This window comes from Scylla paramamosain, chromosome 31 (assembly GCF_035594125.1).
Source record: "Scylla paramamosain isolate STU-SP2022 chromosome 31, ASM3559412v1, whole genome shotgun sequence".
Lineage (NCBI taxonomy): Eukaryota > Metazoa > Arthropoda > Malacostraca > Decapoda > Portunidae > Scylla > Scylla paramamosain.
This window is the reverse complement of record NC_087181.1, coordinates 16,209,000-16,223,791: the sequence shown is the minus strand read 5'-3', so window position 1 is coordinate 16,223,791 and position 14,792 is coordinate 16,209,000. Positions and strand designations below refer to the sequence as shown.

The 14,792-nt window shown below is 40.8% G+C and overlaps 1 long non-coding RNA gene across 3 annotated transcripts in view; it reads right to left on the bottom strand.

The window, feature by feature from the left end:
- Positions 1-1,111: 1,111 nt before the first annotated feature.
- LOC135088719 (uncharacterized) overlaps positions 1,112-14,792 on the bottom strand; it is a 60,730-nt gene continuing 47,049 nt past the window's right edge. Inside the window, exons 1-4 of one of the 3 annotated variants that reach the window (XR_010261092.1) lie at positions 9,806-12,020; positions 9,603-9,712; positions 8,036-8,142; positions 1,112-1,421 (exon numbers count right to left, since the gene is read on the bottom strand). This is a non-coding gene — a long non-coding RNA (uncharacterized LOC135088719). Of the gene's footprint in view, positions 1,422-8,035; positions 8,143-9,602; positions 12,021-14,792 lie in introns of those variants that run through there. The other 2 variants (XR_010261091.1, XR_010261093.1) reach the window with 2 other exon arrangements.

Sequence of the window (14,792 nt, the reverse complement as noted above, 5' to 3'; positions counted from 1 at the left end):
GAGAGAGAGAGAGAGAGAGAGAGAGAGAGAGAGAGACTTCTATAGCTATCAATTAAAAACACACACAAACAGAACAAAAAAATCATAAAAATAAACACACAAAAAAAAAAAATGAATAACGACCAACGAAACTATAATAAATAAAATAGATGAACAAAAAAAACAAAAAAAACAAAAAAACATCCCTTTTCCCTCTCCCTCATATTTGTACGCATAAATATACCCACCCAAAAAAAAAAAAAAAAAAAAAAAATATGATGTACAGGAGCGCACATTTGTCTAAAGTTTGCCTGTTGAAAGTCGCGTACCGCCGGTGTGATAACCATAATGAATTACAGCTCTTGATGAAATTTATTACCCAACACATAAATATTAATTACACGCGCTGTTTTACGTCTCTATGCAAATACAAAGTCCTCGCTGCATGATTCCCTTCAGGTACCCGCATGAACACTCGCAGGCATGTTATATTAGTGCTGATAGTTGTATTACTACCACCATCACCACCACCACCACTACCACCACCATCACCGCCAACACCACCACCACTTCTTTTTCTACTTCTACTACTACCACTACATCACCAATACTTCTACTACTACTACTACTAAAGGACAAAAAAAGACTTCTACTGTTTTTTTCTTCATTTGTGTCTTTTTCTCATCCTCTCCTTCTTCGTTTTCATTTTCCTCCTTTTTATTTAGTATCACTTTATTCTTCTTCCTGTTCGCAAGTTTTTTTTTTCTACGTATTCCTCTTTCCCTTCTTCCTCTTCGTACTTTATTCCACTTCTCCTCCTCCTCCTCCTTTTTCCAATACGTCTTCTCTCCCTCTCTTGTTCTTCATTCTCCTGGTATGTATTTCCTATATCCTCCTTCTCCTCCTCCTCCCTCCCTCTTCCTCCTACTCCTCCTCCCCCCATTCACCCTTCACCACATCCCACCATCCCCTCCTTCACCCTGTCTTTCTGCTCCCTTTCATCCCATCCTCCTTCCACCCCTCCTCCTCCTCCTCCTCCTCCTCCTCTTCTGAAAATACCAATACCTAAAAAAAAGACAAATAGCTCCAGTATTACTAAGATTAAAAAACGGATGAAAAAAAAAGGATGAAAAAAGGGAAAAAATGATTCTAATTGATTCTCAAGACTAGGTTACTGGGTTCCTTTGTGACGAGTGTGAAGGAGAGTTGAAGAGGCTTTGAAGACGATCCAAAACTGAGACCACTGGAGAGAAAGGATTAGCAGGGAATTGCATTGTCTTCCCTCCTCTTCCTCCCACCTCACACAGACTCCCTCTCTTCCTCTTTCTCTTCGTCTTCTTCTTCTTCTTCTTTTCCAATTCCTACTTGCCCGGCAGCAACGAAAACCTCACCTCTTCTACTTCTTCTTCTTCTTCTTCTTCTTCTTCTTCCTCCTCCTCCTCCTCCTGGTAAAACAAAGAACATAAAACATAAAAACATAAAACAAAGAAACTATAACAAGACAAGACGAAAGAAGAGATTAAAAGAAAAAAAAAATCGCAGAAAATAAAGGAAATGTGAAAAAATCCTAAGCTAGAATACCCCTCTCTCTCTCTCTCTCTCTCTCTCTCTCTCTCTCTGCTCGTCCACCGCTAACTTCTGCTCTCTCTTAACTGCCGCCAACTGGGCTAATAATTTCTTATTACTCACATTTGGGAGATGACGAGACGGAGGCAGAAGTCATTACCAAAGTTTTAGGTAGGCTGGAGACTTCATTATTTTTTCATCTCTTTTTTTCACCATGAGGGAGCGAGGGATAGGAGGAGACACTGCAGAACACAAAGGATGAGCAAGCTACGCCCAAGAATATTAGAAGTGGGTGTGATGTTCTGAGTTTCCTGTTGGTGTTTGTGATAAGAAACGTAGAATAGTGTGTGTTTTACTCCTATGGTCTTCCTTTTATTCACCTTCCTAGTACTGTGAGAATTGTTTGCAGGGAGACACAGGAGAGGAAAGAGAGAAAGTTGAAGCTTGATTTTGTGTATTTTACGCTACTGTAATGTACTTACTATTTACTTTTTTTTGCATTAATTTTTTTTTTACCTTTAAGATGTGTGAAAGATCAATCAATTCATCACTCATTCAGTCAGTCTATCAGTCAGTCAATGAGTCAACATGTTAGCAGGTTAACTAATCAACCCGTAAGTCAACCAGTCTATCACTTAACACGTCAGTCAAATATTCACTTACTCATTCAGTTACTTAGTGTTCTTTAATCAGTCAGTCTATTTACCAATAAGTTAATAAGTCAACCAGTCAATTACTCAACATGTCAGTCAATTAGGCAGTCAGTCAGTCAGTCAGTCAGTCAGTCAGTCAGTCAGTCAGTCAGTCAGTCAGTCAGTCAGTCAGTCAGTCAGTCAGTCAGTCAGTCAGTCAACCAATCACTCAGTTAATCAATAAGTTAACAAATCAACTTCTATATTAACCAAACAATCAGTCAGGCAACCAGTCACTCGCTCACTCAATCCATCAACCGACCCACAATTTAATAAAAAAAAAACTCTCCTTTTACTCAACAAATGCACCAGATAAGTTCCCTAAGACTCCTCCTCCTCTTTCCAGCCCATCAGTTGTGCAGGGTACTCTTGAAGGCTCCCGATGCAGTGTACTAAAGGTGAGCCAGCATCCAATTAAGGACACAACAGGTAAATATTGGATGCCTTTCCTCTAAACCCTCTCCCTCTCGCTCTCTCTCTCTCTGTGTGTGTGTGTGTGTGTGTGTGTGTGTGTGTGTGTGTGTGTGTGTGTGTGTGTGTGTGTGTGTGTGTGTGTGTGTGTGTGTGTGTGTGGCTTCTATGGAAAGACGATGTGGAAGAGGAGGAGGAGGAGGAGGAGGAGGAGGAGGAGGAGGAGGAGGAGGAGGAGGAGGAGGAGGAGGAGGAGGAGGAGGAGGAGGAAAAAAGAAAAAAAAAATAAGGACAAAGAATAAAAAATAAAGATGAGGATTTGTGAAAAACGAGAAAAAAAATAAAGAAAAAAAAGGAGAAAAACGACGAAGACGACCACCACCACCACCACCACCACCACCACAACCACCACCACCACCACCACCACCACCAGCAAACCCAAGCACACCCTACCTAACCAAACCTCACAACACCAAGACAAGGCAGGCAGACGAGAGAGAGAGAGAGAGAGAGAGAGAGAGAGAGAGAGAGAGAGAGAGAGAGAGAGAGAGAGAGAGAGAGAGAGAGAGAGAGAGAGAGAGAGAGAGAGAGAGAGAGAGAGAGAGAGAGAGAGAGAGAGAGAGAGAGAGAGAGAGAGAGAGAGAGAGAGAGAGAGAGAGAGAGAGACCAAGACAAGCCAAGCAAGAGGAGCACCAGAGGCACCAGCACCAGCACCATCACCAATCGATACCAACAGAACTCGGGGACCAATTAAACTTCGTAACACCCTCGTGCTAATAGTCGCTACTGAAGGACCATTAGTCATCGTCATCTCTAAATTATTCACAGGTATCACGCCGCATCACGCACCGCTATTAATCCCGCTCTGCCCGTGTCCGCATGGTGTTCGGGACGCGAGGACTCAGCGAACACGGGGATACATCACTGAAATCTTGGATCGTGAGAAGGAGAGATGGAAAGGAGCAGTGACAGAGAGGGTAACAGTATACAAAGGATATCCAAAGAAGTTCAAGGTCTATAATACAAGGAATTATAAGGACAGAGAGATGACGAAGAAAAGGGAGAGACGAGAAAAGGGAAGCAGAAGAAAGTAAAGGAGAGCATAGACATCAGTTTTGCGTTTCTGAGGAGAAGGAAATGAGGATGAATAAGAAACCGAAGGAAAAGAGAGCAGGGACAAGGAGTGAAAGAGAGGAGGAGGAGGAGGAGGAGGAGGAGGAAGTAAAGCAGAGCAGATACCTCAATTCTCGTTTTTTTTTGGGGTGGGGGGAGAGAAGGAGAAAAGGAGATAAAATGAATAGGAAAGGAAAGGAGGAGAAAGGGAAGCGAGAGCAGGAACAGAAGAGAGAGCAAAGGATGAGACAGAAGGAAAAAAGTTAATGGAAGAAAGGAAAAGGGAGAACAGGAGAGGAAAACAGAGAACAAGAGAGAGAAAAAAAAGTGGAGAGGAAAGGGGACACCCAAGAGGAAACAAACAGGGTAATAATAATAATAATAAAAAAAAAAACATTATGAGAAGAATGAAACTTGAGAAATAACAAAAGATAAAGAATAACAAGAGGATAAAGCAAAGGAACGTGAAGAATAAGAAAAAGAATGGAGGAGGAGGGGAAAGAGGAAAAGGTGAACAACAACAACAACACCGAGAACATCAAGAACAATAACAAATAAACACTACAAGAGAAATACAAAGGTAGAGTTTAATACGTACGTACAAACATACATACTTTTTTTTCTTTGTCTTTTGTTCGACGAGAATTTACAAAGGAAAGAAACGAAAGTACACACACACACACACACACACACACACACACACACACACACACACACACACACACACACACACATAAAGCAAGTACAAGTGAAACGTAGTAAGTTTTTCCGATCCCCATTCAATACTCTCTCTCTCTCTCTCTCTCTCTCTCTCTCTCTCTCTCTCTCTCTCTCTCTCTCTCTCTCTCTCTCTCTCTCTCTCTCTCCCCATTCCCTTTATTAGTAAATGCACTTCTTTAAATAAATACATTTGAAGTTGAGCACCACAGTCAGACTCTCTCTCTCTCTCTCTCTCTCTCTCTCTCTCTCTCTCTCTCTCTCTCTTTCTTTCTTTCTCGGTCTGTCAAAAGAAACCCACGAATGTAATACAGCAGGAATGAATAAGAGAAAATGAAAGAGGAAGAGAAACAGATAGAAAGATTGGCAGAGAGAGAGAGAGAGAGAGAGAGAGAGAGAGAGAGAGAGAGAGAGAGAGAGAGAGAGAGAGAGAGAGAGAGAGAGAGAGAGAGAGAGAGAGAGAGAGAGAGAGAGAGAGAATAAGGGAAGAGGGGAAGGGAAAAAAGTGCATGCAAGGATAGGAGAGGGGAAGAGAGATAAAGAAAATAAGATAAAGTGAGAGAAGAGGAAATAGGGAGGAAAGGGAGAAGGCGGAATGAAATGGAGAGAGAGAGAGAGAGAGAGAGAGAGAGAGAGAGAGAGAGAGAGAGAGAGAGAGAGAGAGAGAGAGAGAGAGAGAGAGAGAGAGAGAGAGAGAGAGAGAGAGAGAGAGAGAGAGAGAAAGGAAAAGTTGGTGAGAAATGAGAAGCAGGTGGAGATAATTTCATAATAACTCAATAAAGGAAGAGAAGGAAAAAATAGAACGAGAAGACTGAAGGATGGAGGAGGAGGAGGAGGAGGAGGAGGAGGAGGAGGAGGAGGAGGAGGAGGAGGAGGAGGAGGAGGAGGAGGAGGAGGAGGAGGAGGAGGAGGAGGAGGAGGATGAAGAAGATGAAGGAGGCGGAAAACAAGGAAGGAGGAATGAAAAATATAACGAAGAGGTAATCGCGAAGAGGCGTCTGCTACGAAAGGAGAAAAGGAGAGAAAAGAGAAAAAAATAAAATAAAAAAAACTTGGAAATAAAGAAAATGAGGACACGATGATGATGATGACGATGATGATGAAGATGAAGAGGAGGCAGAGGAGGAAAAGGAGGAGGAGGAGGAGGAGGAGGAAGCTAAGAAGGAAAAAAGTAGGAAAATGAGAAAGAGCAGTAGAAAGAGAAGTAGAAGGAATATGAGGAACAGGAAAAGGAGGAGAAAGAGAAAGGGAACGAAGATAAAGGCGAGGAGAAGGAAGAGAAGAAGAGAAGAAAGACAAGAACGAGGACAAAAGCGAGGAGGAGGAGGAGGAGGAGGAGGAGGAGGAGGAGGAGGAGGAGGAGGAGGAGGAAGAGGAGGAGGAGTACCAAAAACAGGACAAAGAAGAGAAAAAGAAGGAAGACAACAAGAACGAAGAAGAGAAAACGAAGAGGAGGAGGAGGACGAATACAATGATGATGATAATGAGGAGGAGGAGGAGGAGGAGGAGGAGGAGGAGGAGGAGGAGGAGGAGGAGGAGGAGGAGGAGGAGGAGGAGGAGGAGGAGGAGGAGGAGGAGGAGAAGAGGGAGGAGGAGGAAAGAATTAAGTAGTATGAGAAGGAGAAAACGAAGAAGAGGAGGAGAAGGAAGGGGAAAACGAAAAAGAAGAGAAAGAAACAGGAGAAGGAAAATAAAATGGAAGAAGGAGAAGACGAAGAAGAGGACGAGGAGGAGAACCAGGAGGAAGAAAAAACGAAGTGGAATAATAAGAAAAAAAAAAGAGGAGAAAGAGGAAGGGAAATAAAAGCAGGAAGGAAAAAAACAAGGCAAATGAGGAGAAAACGAAGAAGAGGACAGGAAGAAAAGCAGGAGGAGTAAAAAAGAGAAGAAAGAGGAAAATAAATAAAAGTAGAAGGATGAGAAAATTGAGAGAGAGAGAGAGAGAGAGAGAGAGAGAGAGAGAGAGAGAGAGAGAGAGAGAGAGAGAGAGAGAGAGAGAGAGAGAGAGAGAGAGAGAGAGAGAGAGAGAAAAGAAGAGGAAGAGGAAGACAAGTAGTTAAAGGCAGGAGAGGAAGCAGGTCTGGGTAGGTCTGACGAGGACGGGTGATTAAGAACACAGAGGCGGTGGGATTAACGCAGCCCTTGATGGAGGCGTGCCGTGTGTCTGTGCCGCGACGCCCATGCTCTGCCTCCGATTTATGTTGATTACTCCCGCCTCCTCCTACCTGCTGACGCTCCTCCTCCTCCTCCTTCTCCTCCTACTACTACTACTACTACTTTGTTGTTGTCGTTGTTGTTGTTGTTGTATCCTCCTCCTCCTCTTCCTCCTCCTCCTGCAACTACTACAACTATTCCTCTTCTTACACCTTCATTGTTGTAGTTGTTGTTCTTGTTGTTGTTGTTGTTGTTGTCCTCTTATTTGGTTAATACGTTTTGTTATTTCCGATTTTGTTCTTTTCTCCCTCACCTTTCTTTTTTTTCTTGAGGTTGTAGTAGTAGTAGTAGTAGTAGTAGTAGTAGTAGTAGTAGTAGTAGTAGTAGTAGTAGTAGTAGTAGTAGTAGTATAGTAGTAGTGCTGAAAGAGGAGCAAAAAAAAGAACAATAACAAGAAGAATACGAAAAAAAAAACATTGACGAAAATAATAACAATGAAAGAAATAAAAACGAACCAAGAAAAAAAAAAAAGTTGAGTAAGAGAAGCAGCAACACCAGCAGGAGCAGCAGCAGCAGAAGTAGTAGAAGTAGAAGCAGTAGGAGAAAAAAGTAATTCCAGCCTTAATTACAAGCAGCGAGGCACTAAATTCCTGCCTTAATGCCAAGCTCTACCCGAGGTTTACATTTGGCAAATAAAGTTAAGAGCAAAAAAGCTGCCACGTTCATCATGACTGTAACCGCCAAGTTCCATCCGATATTTACTTTAATCCGCCAAAAGCATCCGTTCCCGATTCCCAATACTGGCAGTGTGTGTGTGTGTGTGTGTGTGTGTGTGTGTGTGTGTGTGTGTGTGTGTGTGTGTGTGTGTGTGTGTGTGTGTGTGTGTGTGTGTGTGTGTGAATCCTACCGCTGCCACCAATGTATGATAACGGTTTTGTGTGTGTGTGTGTGTGTGTGTGTGTGTGTGTGTGTGTGTGTGTGTGTGTGTGTGTGTGTGTGTGTGTGTGTGTGTGTGTTCCCTCGTACACTTCTACACTAAAGACTGGATCAGTAAATAAAAATATATATGATTTCTAATATACACATGTAAGTCATTGATATTATACACTAAAATAAATAAATAAATAAATGAATAAATGAATAAATAAATAAATAAAATTGAAGGATTTGAAAATGTGTAAGACTAGAACACTAAAAGCAAGGAATCCGAATTAAATAAAAAAAAATGTGAACAAAGAAAGCAATAAAAAAAAAAGGAAAAAAAATGCTAAATAAAGAAAAGCACACTGGATATTATCTAAAACAAATAAAGTGACACGGTACATAATGAATATTCCAAAGACTGACACACGTGAAGCTTCATCCTCTAAAATAAAACCATATAAAATAAATTACTTGCTTACCTGGATACACCTTGGGCATGTGTGATGGTGCAGTTCTCACTCCCTCACTCACTCGGTGCAGTTCTCACTCCCTCACTCACTCACTTACTCATCAATTCCAACTGTACCTGCAAAGAAAAAAAGGTACGTTAATGAAGGAAACCAGAAGTCACCACCGTGTTCATACTATATAACCACCATTCATAACCTAAGCTTGCATATAAGAACACAACATGGGAAAGCAAGGGAAACTAAAAGAATACACAAATTCACTTCAGCGTCAAAATATTTTCACTACTTAAGCCACACAAAGCAATGGAAAAGAACAAACATTTCCTTTCATCAAACAATACAAGGAAAATGAACTAACATTAACCCATCACTGTGTTCATACCTTCTCTGTTACCACTGCTTATCATTTGCGCCTGTTTATTTAGTCCCACAAATGCACTTCAATGGATTTTTTCGCACGGCAATACAGCGCAATGAAACAGAAAATCCCCTTCTTTTCATTACACAATAGAAGGAATCTGAGCTATTATTAGGCCTTTACGATCACACTGAACACACCAGGAGAGAGGAACACCAATGAAATAAAGCAAACCCTAACAGACCTAACCTAAGCCTACTGACCACAACCTAACTTAACCTAACGAAACTAAAACAAAAATAACTAAACCTAACCCGGAAATAAGCGTGACATCATGCTGGCACTCCCCTCACCCACACCTACACACTTCCAGTCCCCTCACTTACACCCACACGTTTCCAGCCACTCCCCTCACCCACACACACACACACACACACACACACACGTCCCCTTCGTAAACCACCCACGTCACGCCCTGCTTACTGATAATCCCCCTCGTCCCTTGAACAAACCGAGGGGCTACTTCAGCACCACCCCTGACCCGGAAATGCCCTAAAATCACACACACTTTCCCACCAAAACACGCCACGCCGCCGCACCGCCTGAAGCACACCCTCGTGGCCCCTGTGAATATTAAACAGCGCAGTCCCACTAATTACCACTCCCTCCTCGAGAAAACAAATCTCGCCCCACCTTGTTATGGCGGCGCCTCGTCTCATTCATGGCACATTTTACGCTCCTCTGAAGACCCGCCGACCAGAAGGAATGGACAGGACATGCTAATTAGCTTGTTTCAGGGGGCCAGGTGTGTGTACGCGTGTTTGTGCGTGTGTGTGTACGTGTGTGGGTGTGGGGAGGGGGTCTTACATGCTCCAGCCTTCACTACCATCACCACCACCCCTACCACTACTGCCAATGATGCTCCTGCTATATTCACCTTCAATGCCAGAGCCCGAATGACTCTTTGTTCCCTCCTCCTGGTAGTAAAGGATAATAGCAATGGGTTCTAAAAATTATACCAGATGAACCGTCCAGTAAAATCACCGATATTTGCTGGACATTCACACAGACGGACTGGTATACGGACAAACACACACACAAACACACAAACACAAACACACAAACACACACACACACACACTTACCTCCTCCTTGCATACATATATACATACAAATCTCCACATTTCTGACAAGTCGACTCGAAATATGAATTCTTACAGGCATTCCCGTCAAGCTCGATTTCTTTTGATTTGTTGGGTTCCCGGCATCCCTGCGTGGCGCGGCCTGGCGGTGGCGGCTCAAAGGGTTGCCCGTCGGCGCCGCCCTCACTATGCAAAGGAAGGGCCACCTGAACCCCCTGTGACGTGGATAAATGTGTATTTGAAGCCAGCAAAGGAATAGCCAGGCGTCACATCCATTACCAGTGTTTTCCTTCCGATACTCAAGGGCGTGCTGGAGACTACCTGCGCCTCTCGTGCTGGGAAGGGAGTCTTGTAGTAGCCAGTAGTAGTTTAATCCTTAGCGCTGACTTTCCAAGTGTTTATTTTCGAATCTAAGAACATGTGAAAATTAGAAAAGCTGCAAAGAAGCTTTTAGGTCCATAAGTGACAGTTGCCATCCTGATGCTGGGAGGTGAGTCATGTAACGAAGGACACAAGTCGATTAATTCTTAGCATTAACTCTTATTGTAATTTTTTCCTAATCTTAATATAAAATAATAAGGCAAGCTACAAGAAGCCATCAAATCTATAAATGGCAATCCCTGTATGCAACATATCAACGCTTTTCTGATGCTGGGAAGTTGAAAGTCGTGGAGTAGGATTTAGAAGTCCACTGTCCTTTAGCACTAACTACTACTGTATTTTTTTCCTAGACTTAACATAAAATATGGGAAGCTGCGAAAAGCCCATGAAGTCTTTAAGTGGCAATCCCAGTGTGCAACGCATCAACGCCATCCTGATGTTGGAAAGTGAAGGTCTTACACTGGAAGCCACAAGTCGATTAGCTCTTGGCATTAACTCCAATAAGGGAAGCAGCACAAGAGGCAATCAGGTCTACATGTGGCAGTTCCTGTATAAAATATGTCTATTGCCGTTATCCCTATCTATAAATCCGTCCAATTTTCTTTTAAAGCTCCCTACTGACCTAATTTCTAAGTCTTTTCTATTCGTACACCATGCTATTTGAGAACCAATTTCTCCGCATCTCCTTTTCAGCTCTTAAATCTTCCATCCTCTGATCTCCTGAAGGACTGTAAACACTTTGCAATTCATCGATTCTGGGAGATCAATGACTCAAAATTGGAGGAAGACTCTAAAGGCAGTGAGTGAGTGAAGGTTCCCCGCCGTTTGGCCGCAACACCCCCGATGCTCTTCATCTTGGCAGCGAACCCGCGGCGTCGTTACGCTTCGCCTTGATCCCTGGCTAAGATTCACGTGGAAGCAGGACTTTCTTTACCAAAAACTGACACTCGTCGGTGAAGGAAAGTTCTAAGAAAAATACACTTAATTTACGATAAAGAACTTCGTCTTTCCAACGTCTTCATGAAATCCTACGTATTCACAGGACTTTGCTTATGAAGAAACTTACATGGCTAAAGAAAAGACGGTGTTTCTAAGGAAAATTTATGGAAACTACGAATTTAGAAGATTTTCCTTACGAACAAACTTTAGTAAGGAGAAAAGATCGGCTTGTAAGGAACACATGAATAAAGAAAGTGAACACATCATGTATAAAGAAATTGGTGCTTTATAAAGTATGTCCATATGGAAAAATATCGGTTCAGAAAAGAGCTTCCTTTCCAGAGAGGGAGATTAACATAATTAGTTGAAGGACTTTGTTTACAAAAGAGCAATTAACGGTTAAGCTGCAGGCTATTAAAATATTTCCGTCAATAATCCAGGCATTGGAAAAACATATATTTACAAGCCCATTTTTCAGGTTATTATAAACGCCTCGCTGCTACCTGTCTAAAAATAACTGACAAACACCTTCATTAGAAAAATATTAAAAACCAACCCAAATATATATCGAGCCTGACACATTACTGTTTCAGTAATGCTTATCTGAGCACCTGTTATTCTGCTTAATATTTCACTCACTCATCATGTTCCTTACAAAGCCAATAAGAAGCTTCAACCCTTTGTCTGCTCTGGCTTTTCCTCCTAAATAGAATGTTGCGGTAAAAGTTCAGGATAAACACGCTTTTAAATGACGAAATCCAAGCATAAAGAATGAAGTAGATAAACCTTTTTTGTGCCTCCAGTTTTAGTCTAGGGTTGAATATCAAGTGACTTAGTAAAAGTTTGAGTTAGCATACGATAAATTTAGGGACGGTGATAACAGTGACAGTAGATCAGTGAAATACCAAGTGTCAAATAGTCATCAATAATTAGAAAGTTATTATTAGGTAAATATGTGAATGGGAATGATAGATAGAGAAGTAGGTTCAGTTACAGGGAGTGGAATTTTCCTTTCTAGTTCAATTAAAACCGTGTCAAATAGACAATATAGTAAAGATAATTAAAGTTACGATTAGATACATTTATGAACGGGAATGGCAGAAAAAATAGATCCAGATATAAGGAATGCAGTATTAATTTCCCCAGAGTTCTATTTTCTCTCACTTTCAGTTGTCTAGGTTTAATGAAAGATCAAGTGTCATAATTATTAACGGTTACACAAACGGTTAAAATTACATAAACTCACGGGGGGAGGGGGGGGAGGGTAGTGATAGATGGAAATACGTTCAGATACAGGGAATGCAGTTTTCATTTCACACAAAATACTCTAATTAAATGAAATATCAAGTTTCAGACAGTTATTAACATTTGGAGGCTTCAGACCAGATGAATTCATGGATGGGAATGATGGGAGTGTGTGGAAATAAGTCTATATATATATATATAGGGACAGCCAAATATAGATTCCCAGATTTATTAAAGCTTCCCTTGCATTCTGTTCTGATTTGTTCCATCCTCTTAAAGCTGTCACCGCCTCCGCCTCTTGTTCCGGGAATGAAGAAAACGGAAACCTCGAAAAATAAGAATACAAAAAATAAAATTAATATAAACTTTCATATTGGGTTTCGTTCACTTTCAAACTATGAGGCATTCTGTCCTCCTCCTCCTCCTCCTCCTCCTCCTCCTCCTCCTCCTCCTCCTCCTCCTCCTCCTCCCAACAAGGTTCTATTCACAATCTCCTTCACGCCTTCTCTCCCTTCCCCTTCTCTTTCTCACTCTCACTCTCTTTTTCTCTCAGAACTAGTAGCAAAAGAGAGAGAGAGAGCGAGAGAGAGAGAGAGAGAGAGAGAGAGAGAGAGAGAGAGAGAGAGAGAGAGAGAGAGAGAGAGAGAGAGAGAGAGAGAGAGAGAGAGAGAGAGAGAGAGAGAAAGTGGAGGATATCAAGATGGAAGAAGGAAGGAGCAAGGAAGAAGGGAAGGAAGGAGGGAAAAGGCTCTTTGTACCATGATCCTTCTAAGGGAGAGGGAGAGGGAGAGGGAGAGGTGATTGCTCAACTAAGTCTTCTTCAAACTCTCCCCCTTCTCTCTCTGTCTCCTGCATCTCACGGTTGTCTTCACCATCTATCTTTGTATCTTATCTACCTTTCATTCACCTCATTCAAAGTTTATGTATCCTAAGCCATGACGTTTATATTCTTACAAGTGTTACGTTTTCATTCCTTGCGATTTTTTAATAATTGTACACTTTTATAACTTTTTTTTTTCTTTCTACGTGTTTTTATGTATGGAATGCTGATATAAAAGCAGGTAATTTTAAAGAATGTTCTCCATTTACGTTGTGAATCAATGTATAAAATATATTACAATGTGTGCCTTTTTGATACTGCTATTCTTCTACGACTTATTCATGTATTTTTTTTTTTTTATGCAAGTCTTGTTATTATCGTACATAACACCAATTACTTTTTTTTTTATTTCGTATTTTTATTCTTCGCCGTCTTATTTTTATTTTTAGTTTTAATCTTGTCATTATCATGGTGGAAGTGATTATTTTTTCTCATGATCACTAGTAGGATTAATTTCTAGGCATCTCTCATATTATCATTATTTTTTGGCTCTCCTGTTTCTTCCTATTTCTATTCTGGTTCACCTTCTTGTTATCACCCCACAGGACACCAGTATTCTTTTCTTCTGATCAATAAAGGGAATATTTCGTTGGCATTTACTTCATATTTTCATTTTTCGTCTTTTTGTCTCTTCTTGTTTCCACTTTTGTTCCACTTTTTCTTGTTATTATCACAAATGACACCATTTTTTTTTTTCTTCTGACCAATAGAATGAATAAAGGAATAATTTTTTGGTGTATTTCGATTTAACTTTTTTCCTCCTCCGTCTCCTTTTATTTGCCTTGTTAGTATCATACAGAACACCAATATTTTTTTCCCCCTCAAACCAGTAAAAGGAAAAAAAAAGGCATAACTTCTCCGTATCTTATTTTCACATTGTTGTTTTTCTTCTTAACTTTTCCTATTCCTTTTATTATTTTATCTTTTTTTTTATATAATCACACAACACCATTTTTTTCCTTCAAACCAGCAAAGAAAGAAAATAAATAAATAAATAATAAAACAAAATAAATAAATAAATAAATAAATAAATAAATAGCATAAAAGATCAAATAAAATAAAACAATAAATTCTCGGTATCATTTTCAGGGTGAGTTTCCTGAATGGGCAAGATAAGTCTATTTCCTTTTCTTTTTCCCATGATATCACTGCACTGGAGAAAAAAAAAGAAAAAGAAAAACACTAACAACATAATTATATACTTCACACTTCTCTTCTCAAAATTTTTTACGACAATTTCTCAACAACACATCATTTTACAGTCTTATCCACCCTCACCTGATCTTTTCTTTCTTGTTTACCTTTTGTCATGATCGCCGAAAAAAAAACAAAAGAATAACAAATAAATACATCAATAAATAAATCTCGCACTTTGAAGACAAATATACTTTTCATTTTATCCTCTCCCTTCACATCTTTTTCTCTCCTCTTTACTTCCTCCACCGCCTCTTCTTCCTCCTCTTCCTCCTCCTCCTCCTGGGCACCACACGCAGAGTGAGGATGAAGAAGGATAATACCCACTCATCACTCTCTCTCTGTCTCCTTCACAGTCTAATCCGAAGAAAAAAGGAAAGGAAAAGAAAAATACACCAAGGCGCTCACGCTTCTCTCTAGGAATATACAAAAATAGCGGTAGTTCTCATCCTCATATCCGCCAGACACACACACACACACACACACACACACACACACACACACACACACACACACACACACACACACTAGTCACTTTCTTTCCTTGTGTATTCTTATTATTCATTCTTACATTTTCAGTCTCTCTCTCTCTCTCTCTCTCTCTCTCTCTCTCTCTCTCTCTCTCTC